At 38.9% G+C, this 9,493-nt stretch overlaps 1 protein-coding gene across 1 annotated transcript in view; it reads right to left on the bottom strand.

Moving 5' to 3' along the window:
* LRP5 (LDL receptor related protein 5) overlaps positions 1-8,276 on the bottom strand; it is a 105,793-nt gene extending 97,517 nt beyond the window's left edge. The window contains exon 1 of the mRNA XM_018082033.2: positions 7,886-8,276. The gene's annotated coding sequence lies outside the window, so the exon portion shown is untranslated. The remainder of the gene's footprint in view (positions 1-7,885) is intronic.
* Between the last annotated feature and the right edge of the window lie 1,217 nt (positions 8,277-9,493).

Below are 9,493 nucleotides of genomic sequence, written 5' to 3' on the forward strand. Positions count from 1 at the left end.
AAGAAAACATGAATTCCTTAAGAGCGAATGAAAACAAAATTAAAAAAGGCATTGTGGGCAAAATGCACTGCTAAGCAGCTATCATAAATCAATACTCTTAAAAACCCCCAATGAAACAGTACTACAGAAGCACTGAACAAAAAGCAGACCCTGGACAAATTCACAGGCTACTATATTCAGTTCTGCAGAGATGTTTAAGTGTCTTGTTGTTTTTCAATCTTAACTCCAGGGGAAGTTAAAAAGAAGGAGGGGCAGGGGAAAGAAGAGACTAACATGTAATAATAATTTCACAGCAATTGCACCAATTCTGTCGCTAAACTGAACTGCACTTTCCTACACTAAAGGAACCAGCTGGAACAAAGTAGAGCAAAAGCCAAAGCTTCATCAAAGAACACACAACCACTAACAGTCCATCCAGTCCATCACCCAGTAGCCAGAAGTACCAGATCAATGGAGTTCATAAAATTCAGTTACTGCTCTATCAGTAAGCACAGTAGCTGCAAGCTTCACTACCAAACTTTCTAGTCAGAACCTAATTAAACAAATGCCGTTCAACTGCAGTCAACAAGTCACTAGGTTTTGGCATATAAATTACTACACTGAACCAGGGCTTAAATGGTGCTTCAGTCCTTTCACAAGAATGGGACTGAAAGCCACCTTGCAAAAATAAACAGATTTTGAAGTTGGCAAACTGCACCCTAGTGGGTTTCTTTTTTGTTTTGGGGTTGGTTTTTTAGGGGGTTTTTTGGAGGGTTTTTTTTTCCGTTTGGTTTGTTTTGTTTTCTTTCCCCTGCTTATCTCATTTTAAAATTCCAGGTGCAGGAGCAAAACCAGGATGAAAACCGTATTTCCCTTCAGTTTTAAAGCTGCAGGTCATTTCTTATTTCCTGGTGCTTCTCTTGTCCTCATTTTTGCAAAGATTAGAAATCACGGCTGTGCCCTCAAAGAGCAGCTGATCAGCCGTCTGAGCTGGAAGGTATCACAGACATAATAAAAAGCAGCACTGCCCAAACACTTTTTCCATCTCCCAAAATGCAGTACAGTTGCCAAACCTTACATAACCTGCTTACACAAAAGAGGCCAGTTGTACAGATGATATAAATCAGTACAAACTTCTCCAATTTCAACAATGTTCTCGAACTTATACAAGCCCATGGCACAAAACAGGAGTTTACAGGAAATTGCTATGAAGTTTAGATTCCTGCACATTTAAAACTAACTTCCCCCATCCCACCTTCAAAATTACAAAAGCTTCACTGTGAAATGAAATAGCCCCAATGGTTTACAGAAGTGAAAAGAATGGCTATCTTGCATAGCATTAAGCTGCAAATTACTTACTCCAACTACCTTTTTTTTTTCTTTGTTTTTTCAAGCATTGAATTTTGAGACCTGGATGTTCTTGACAAAAAGCATTACATCAAATCCAAAAGTATGCCACAGCAGATAGTCTTTACAACTAATCACACTGCATTTAAAGATGTGTACTTAAAGCAAAGCAAACAAAACCCTCAAGAACCACACTTCTCCACTACAGTTTTCCTACAATGTCTTTTATTCTGATTTATTCTTTCAAAATATATACATTACACATATATAGTACAGTATACATATATATACTATTTGGCAACTGAGAACAAAGAGGAAAGACATAATTGCCTGTTGACTAATGGATGCTCAAATATTATTGAAGTGCTTACAAGGAAAGAGCACATCTTTCCCTGCTCACCCATATGGGAAGGTGTAAGACACCCTAGTGATTTCTCAAAGTTAGACAAGCACACGTTCAATACAGCTTCAATACTCAGGTTACATGACAGCATGAAGCTGAAAAAAATCCATGGAGGGAGGGACTCAAGATTTCCAAAACCACCAAGTTGGAGAAGGAGGGCAGCAGTAAGGAGATGATATGTAAGGATTTCCCAGGGAAAAAAAACCAAGAAGTTGCACATGTTTTTCATGTTATGCACTTTCCCCTCTAAAAGAACGTTCAGCACGTTCATATGCAAAAACTACAGAAAACAGAAACCCAACTTATCCAGTCAGGTTCTGAATATCTCTAAGGCTGGAGACTCTACAACCTCTCTGGTCACCTGTTCCTGTGATTCATCACTCTCTCAGCAGAGAAGTATTTTTTTTTTCACTTATGCAGAACTTTCTCTACTTCAGTTTGTCCCTGTTGCCTCTAGTCCTTTCACAGGGTACTACTGAGAAGAGTCTAGCTCCATCACCTTTATTCCTTCACATCATGTATTTATACACATTGATGAGATCCCCTGAACCTTCTGTTTTCCAGGGTAAACAATCCCAACTCAACCAGCCCTGCCTTCTGTGGTGGATGATCCAGCCCCTCAATGACTTTTGTGGCCCTTTATTAGGCTCGCACCAGCATGTTCATGTCTCTCTTGTGCTGAGGAGCACAGAACTGGACACAGGACTACAAGGATTGTTTCCCCACCACTGAGCAGAAGGGGAGGTTGACCTCCCTTAATCTGCTGGCAACGCTCCTTCTAATGAAGCCCAGGATGCTGTTGGCTTGCTTTATAGCAAGGGCATATTGCTGGCTCATATTCAGTTCAGTGACCTCAGGTGCCCTTCTTCTTTCACAAGATGTGATTTAGTTTAGGAAAGGGAAAAATAATTCAAATCTCACTACATTCAAACTATTTTAAGACACACTGCAGACATTCAAAATTCACGGTATCCTCATATCAAAAAGTGCAGAATGAACTGCTGAACTCTCCATCAGCTTGTGAGTTAGACTTAACTAAGTCTACCTGAAGTTAAACCTAGATTTCTTCCTCTTGCTATAAGGAACATTGAATTAAAACATTTCAGGACAGTCCAAGAAATTACATCTACACATTGTACTGACTTAACAGAAGATGGGGTCCAGCAAACATATTGGACAACAGTAATCCAATCGTGCAAGTCAGATGTTGGCTCTCTTATCCACAGATCTCCGACTTTAAACATTTAGCTCAAGCCAATGCATTTTATGCTTCAGTGTGTTGATGCAGTCTAACTCAGTGTTCAGGGAAAAGTACACTCCAGCTACAGACAGGAATTTGTCAAGGCATGCAATCTAAGCACATTCATTTGCATGCTTGTATTTTTAAACACAATAACAAACAAAACCCCATGTAAGTACACCTTCAACAGATTATGTGGAAAAATTTTTACTTTAGCTTATATTATTGCCTAATTTTACAACAAAAAAAAAATTAGAAACATGCTTTGACTTAAACCAAAGCGACCCATTCATGACAAACAAAATGGTGCCAGTCCAGTCAGACCAACAAGTTGTATATGCCATGATTTCCACCCTGTGCAGCCATAAACTGCACTCATCAAGTCATCTAATCAAAGAGAATCCCAGCTTCCATCATCTCTTTGGTCTCAGAGCCAAACCTACACTCCTGACTTCACCTGAGAAACCACTGCAACACACACTGGCACTTTGACCACTAAAGCCATCCTTCTCTTCCCTTAAGAAATGGTGTAGAAATCAAAAAGGTAAGAATACGATTCCCACACTGCTTAATAAGACAATGTATATAGGACAAAGAAGGATCAGTCTCCAGGATTCAGGACATGAGGAATCACAGAACCTGTAGCAAAAGGAGAGTGCTAACAGGGGAGGGAGTTCAACAGGGTTAAAGAAGTCTACACATTTCCACCTCATTCCCATGCAATTTGGGAGGCAAGTAAATCACTTTTTTCTGTCATCTCTGAAAAGACAGCTCTGCTCTCAAATAAACAAAAGGTCTTTGAACAATTTATGGGCTTTAGTCTTCTCTATGAGCAGGGAAAGGGAGAAATAAGCAAGAGACCAAGGAAACATTTAAGGCAAGGCTGTCACCATCAAGGACACCTATCTGAAAATTAAAGTAAATAACACTTCCCACAAGAACTTCAAGTTTCTTATGCACGAGACCATTTGCAGCTATTTGGATACACAACATATCAAAAGCTTTCCAACTCCCAGAAATTTCAGCCACACCAAGATACTGGATATGACTCCTAACCAATTTCACAGTTGAGTACTTTTCTTCCATTTTAAGAAAACAACTGTGCTATTCATACATTCAACATCATTACAGAGTTTTAAATAACTAACCAAAAGCTTCAAAATAATTTTCTACTTGCAATTAATTACTAGAGGCACAGGATATAACTAATCTCTAGCTTTCAAGGCAGCAATAATCACGTTTAGCTCTAAACCAGGGCATCTTATGCATTTTAACCAAGTAGCCATGAGTTAAATGAAGAAGTTCTAAAAAGCATAGTCTTTACTCATGCCATGTTTCATGGTTTTTTTCTCTATTATTTGCAACATTCACAAGTTTTTATGCAGTATTCCCCCTCCTCTCAACTATTCCAAAGAAGATCACTGTTTAAAATATTTCATCATTCACACTCAACTGAATCAAAATATTCAAAGCCTTAGTCTACTGCAGCTCACGAAGATCAGGCTTCAGCATACAGAGATCCCAGTAAGTTCAACACAGCAAGCCAATATGCTTAACCTTCCATCTACTATTGTGTGGGACCAAGGTCCCAGTGAATCATCAGTAAACACCACTGCAGTTTTATTAAAGTGATACTATAAACACCATTGTGAGTTATGTAGGAACAGCTAATAGCTCTGGTTCATGGTTTTGCTGTGACACTGAGGAAACACTGGATTAACAACCAGGCACATCTGAGGCATTTAATTTTAGGTTCTGAACTGAAAGTTTTCTATTTGTGATAGCTGTCCCTTCTATATCCATTTTTTAATATCCCACTTGTCCACTGCTAGTCCACTGGCACTGGCAATGCCTCTGCCCAACAGACCCACACCGTGTCATGAAAGACTTTTAAGAACCAAAATGAGGGAGAAAATGTAGAAAGAGGTTTGCAGCTTTCCTCCAGTAAGTCAAACCAATTTGAAGTTCCTTGCTTTCCCCCTCCACGAACATCATTTCTACAGACACCACTAGAGTTAGGTATGGCAAATTCAACAACCCCAGTGACTATACCAAGTGATAACTGCAGTTACACTCCCACCAAAAAACACTCAAGACAGGATGCCTTTTCTTGAGGCAATTAATTTTTATCTTTCTTTAAAACAATCATTTCACAGATGTCTGATTCAGCTCTTGGTTCTTCAGCAAACAAAGGGGGCAGAAATTTTTCAAGTATTATTGTCTGTTGAATAGGCCAAGCTATAGAAAATACAGCCTAAACTTGAACAGTTAGCTCAGTCCAGAAGGTAACACAGCAGCAATCATAGAACTAGTAACGAATTTAAGATTTACATTAACCAAAGTAAATATTTCTAATACATTGTAGGCTTTAATAATGTGAACTAACTACTTCATTAAGCACTTTGTGAAAATCAGATATGAGGATTATGGATATGCTACAGCTTCCCAGAATCAGAACATTTAAAACATAGCAAGCCTTGAGATTCATATATTATAGATTTAATGATCCTTGACAACACACATTCTAGGTTGCTCAGATCTAAGACTTCCCTACAGGACTGAGAATTAAGTCATTTGTTTTGGCTACTCATTCATGCAATCTTTTGAAAATTTCTTTTCAGGAAACTGAAGTTTGCTTGCCTTGACACATGATAAAAACTTGCTTCTAACATGCAGTCCAGCTTCTTCAGACATTGTCCATGATATTTACGTTCTTTGCACTACATTGCATAGAATTTGAGCTACTTCTTTAGTTGAGCTTAAGCAAAATCTTTACATACAATAAATTCAGTTTTTTTAGAAGTTGCTGTTCTGAAAACACAGTAATACTTATGCAAAGGCTGCAAACTCAAACTTAATAAACCACCAACACTATCAAATCCCCCACCAGCAGTCTACCTAGCAAGAATGTATATAAATGCTAATGTTCTGCAAAACAATACCAAGAATTTCAGCCTCATGTCCTTCATTATAAAAACTCAGCTTCACATAACCTACACACCAGAACTGGGATCTGAATGTTCAAAACAAAATGTTAGCAAATTGGCAGAAAAATGTTTTGTACTTTCCTCCGTCTGTTTAGTTTATCCTTCATTTCAGGGAAGAATAATTGGATTATTGCATGTTCTGCTTCCTTTGATTCCTAGAATATATAGTGGATCCACCAAGAAAGTTTTAAGGTGTATGGGAAAAAAAAGCCATGTTACATATTAAGCAGCCACCTGTTAATTATGATAATGTATAAGAGCATCAGTAAATCCTGAACAATTAATGATTTTCACTACCTCTGGGAAAAGCAGAGACACACGGATGACCTGCAAGTGTCTCACAGTGTGTCTTAAAGAAGAGACATTTTAGAAATGCTCTCAGAGAAGTGGTCACAGCACCAAGTCTGACAGCAGTTCAAGAAGCATTTGGACAATACTCTCAGGCACAGGGTATGACTCTTGGGGATGGACCTGTGCATCCACTGCATCCACTTATGAGATGTCAACCCAGCATTGGCATGTCATGCACTCTCTCTGATCTATCTCATCATAAAATACTCAACACTATATTCTCTCTTTAAATATATAACTGAACTCTAAATCTAAAGTGAGTTTTAAGCATTAATTAATTCTGCATAGAATACTTGCTGCCAGGATAACACAGGATTCCTGTTAATTTATTTAAAATACCTTCATACAGCAATTTGCTATGGGAAGAATTCATTTCACGTACAGGCATGTGTAGTGAAGACAGAATTAAGAGAACAAGAACCCCTCTAGAAAAGTCCTCTGGTCCAACAAAGTCACTCTACTTTCCCTTTCACTGATGATGGCTGTACCTTTCCAACAGTTATCTGAAGGATATAGGTAGCTTCCAGCATTTGACATGTCAACAAAACTAAGGATTTTGTTTCTTTGGGTACACACAATTTCATTTAGCACTTGTATGCCCTTTACGTATTAATCATAAATGTACCCATAATTCCACACATTCAACTGGGAAGTCTTATACTGGAAACACTACAAAAACAACTGGACAAAGTCCCAGTCTGTAGCATGGCAGTTGATGAGAAAAGTGTTGTGAAAATGGCAGCAAATTAGTGGCAAACCACCTCACTTGTGTAGATCTGTGCACACAAGAGAAGTGCACCTCGCTTCTCTTTCATGGTTATCACAAGGGTCCATCTAGCACAGCAGATCTTCAGTGATCACTGACACAAATGCCAAGCCCAAAGTACTATTTGTGCACAGGGATAGCAAACAGCACATGTGAAATGGTGCGGAGTATTGAAGAGGGAGGGAGGAACCATACAGATACACAAGTATTTTCAAGAGCACTAGAAATTGCACATCCAGCCTGCTCTCTTATTACTTACTAACCTGGTCACCTTACAGCATTGGGAATACCCAGTTTCACCTGGACTCTTTTACTTGCTGGCTCAAACATGATTATTCAATATCATCACTTAAAAATATTCTGATTTTGTTTACCAGAGCATAGTTCCTGTTTCAACTCATGCAGATTTACACATTTTACTATCTTCATTAAATAGACATCACATATTAAATCAAAGTTAACTTACCAGACAAGATAACTGAGAAAATAATAATAATACAAAAAATGCTTGGAAATTTAATTATCTTTCAGAAGTGCAATGGAATAAGTTAGTAATTATACCGGTTGAATATTTGGCTTGGCACCTAAGAACAGTTCTATTTTTCTTCTTGGCTCAGTGTCTGGGCTACCATTACTTGCCACAAAATATTTAAGCTCAAACATACAGAGTTCAGTTACAGAACTTGAGAAAAATACCTTGGGAAAATGTAAAATGAAACAAAAGGCTGTGTTTTTCTTTCTTTTCAGAACTAAAAAGTCAACATAAATCACTACTGTATCCATTTAAGCATTTAAGCCAAATTAATATTTACCCATGAGCAGGATCCAAAGCTATTGCCCTGGGTTGATCAAGGTCTTGCCAGAAGAGGACTTTTCTAGATGTTCCATTGAGATTAGCTACTTCTATCCTATTGGTTTCTGAATCCGTCCAGTAAAGTTTTTTCCCAATCCAATCACACGCCAGGCCATCCGGGGAAACCAGACCAGAAATGATGACATTCTGTACCACGTTCCCGGTTTGGTTAATGTAAGTTTGCTTGATGGCTTCTTCACTCACATCTGTCCAGAAAACGATGCCTTGTGAATACTGGAAGTCAACTGCAGCAGCATCCTCTAAACCACTGACCACCACAGTGGACTCCAGCTTTGTGCCTCCAGCATCCACAAGTCGAACGTCCCGCCGGTTGGCAAAAAGCAGAAGGGGAGATGCTACAGAAGAAAAAAAACAGAAAAACATGTCAGTATTATTGTCATCTACAGATGTTAAAGCACTGAGTGTATGTGGCAGAGGAGGATATGTTTTCCCAGATCAGTGGGGCATGGATTACAGAAGAAGTTTCACATAAGTGAAAAATGCACAGTATCTAAAAGCCTCTTCCTTCCATGTGTCAGACAAAGGTGTAAAAGTGAGATGGAAGAGCAGGCCCAATTCTTTATCTATAGGACATGAATAGTGTCTTCAACACAGTTGGGAGTTCGAACTGAGACTTCTCAACAGTACCTTCTGTCAACCCACAAACCCACATTTAGAACAAATTAAGTCTTCCTGGTCTAAAACCTTGGTTCAACCAGTTGAATTAGTAACAACACACAGAAAGCAGGTTCTGATGCCTTTTAGCAACAGGCTGAAAGCTAACAGTACTAGACACAACACCCTGAAATGCTCCTACCAAGTGCCCTCCCAGATGGCAAAAATTGTGACAGTTTCAGAACTACTTTCTTCTCTACTGCTCCACAATGCAAGAGAAATTCGAGACAGAGTTTGAAGGCAGACAATGATGTGGGTTGTGGAAGTTTGTAGAGACTGCTGTTAGCTACAAGAGGCAGCCAGAGCAAAATCACAAAGGTTCTCTAACTTCCCCAACCTCCCCCCAGTTCTTCTAACTCAAGCAGTAGCTGCTGGAGTTCTACACCAGTCAACTGCTGACTCTTAGCTTCATACATAACCATTTCACTGCTTCCAATCCACACTCTGCAGAGGTCCAGTTACTTGCCACTCAGCTCAAGGAAAAACATACAGAGTAGAGCAGCATATAGTATATATTCTATGGCTCCAAGCCTGTTATATAAATACGTTTAGTTTCAAACTCATGTTATTGTATGTAATATATGAGAGTTACCTCTTGATATTGTCTTTTAGATTCAATTCCTCCTGCACTTTTAAAAGAAGACAGTTTATACTGTCTGAGGGGCTGAGTTGCAGGTCTGTGATGCTGGCAGCCCTGCCAAATGCTAGTCTGGCTCTGGCTACATTCTCACTGGAGAGTGTGTGTGCCACTGCACAGGCAAAAGTGAACTTTATCTTTGAAAAATGCTTATGTTTTTATGTGCAGCCCAAGGACCTCAGTTAGCATCTACAATTCAACTTCAGATGAATTCAAAAACATGTATAAAAATTCAGACTTTTTATTATTATTCTG

This window comes from Manacus vitellinus, unplaced genomic scaffold (assembly GCF_001715985.3).
Source record: "Manacus vitellinus isolate BGI_N305 unplaced genomic scaffold, ASM171598v3 scaffold_59_pilon, whole genome shotgun sequence".
Taxonomy (NCBI): Eukaryota; Metazoa; Chordata; class Aves; order Passeriformes; family Pipridae; genus Manacus; species Manacus vitellinus.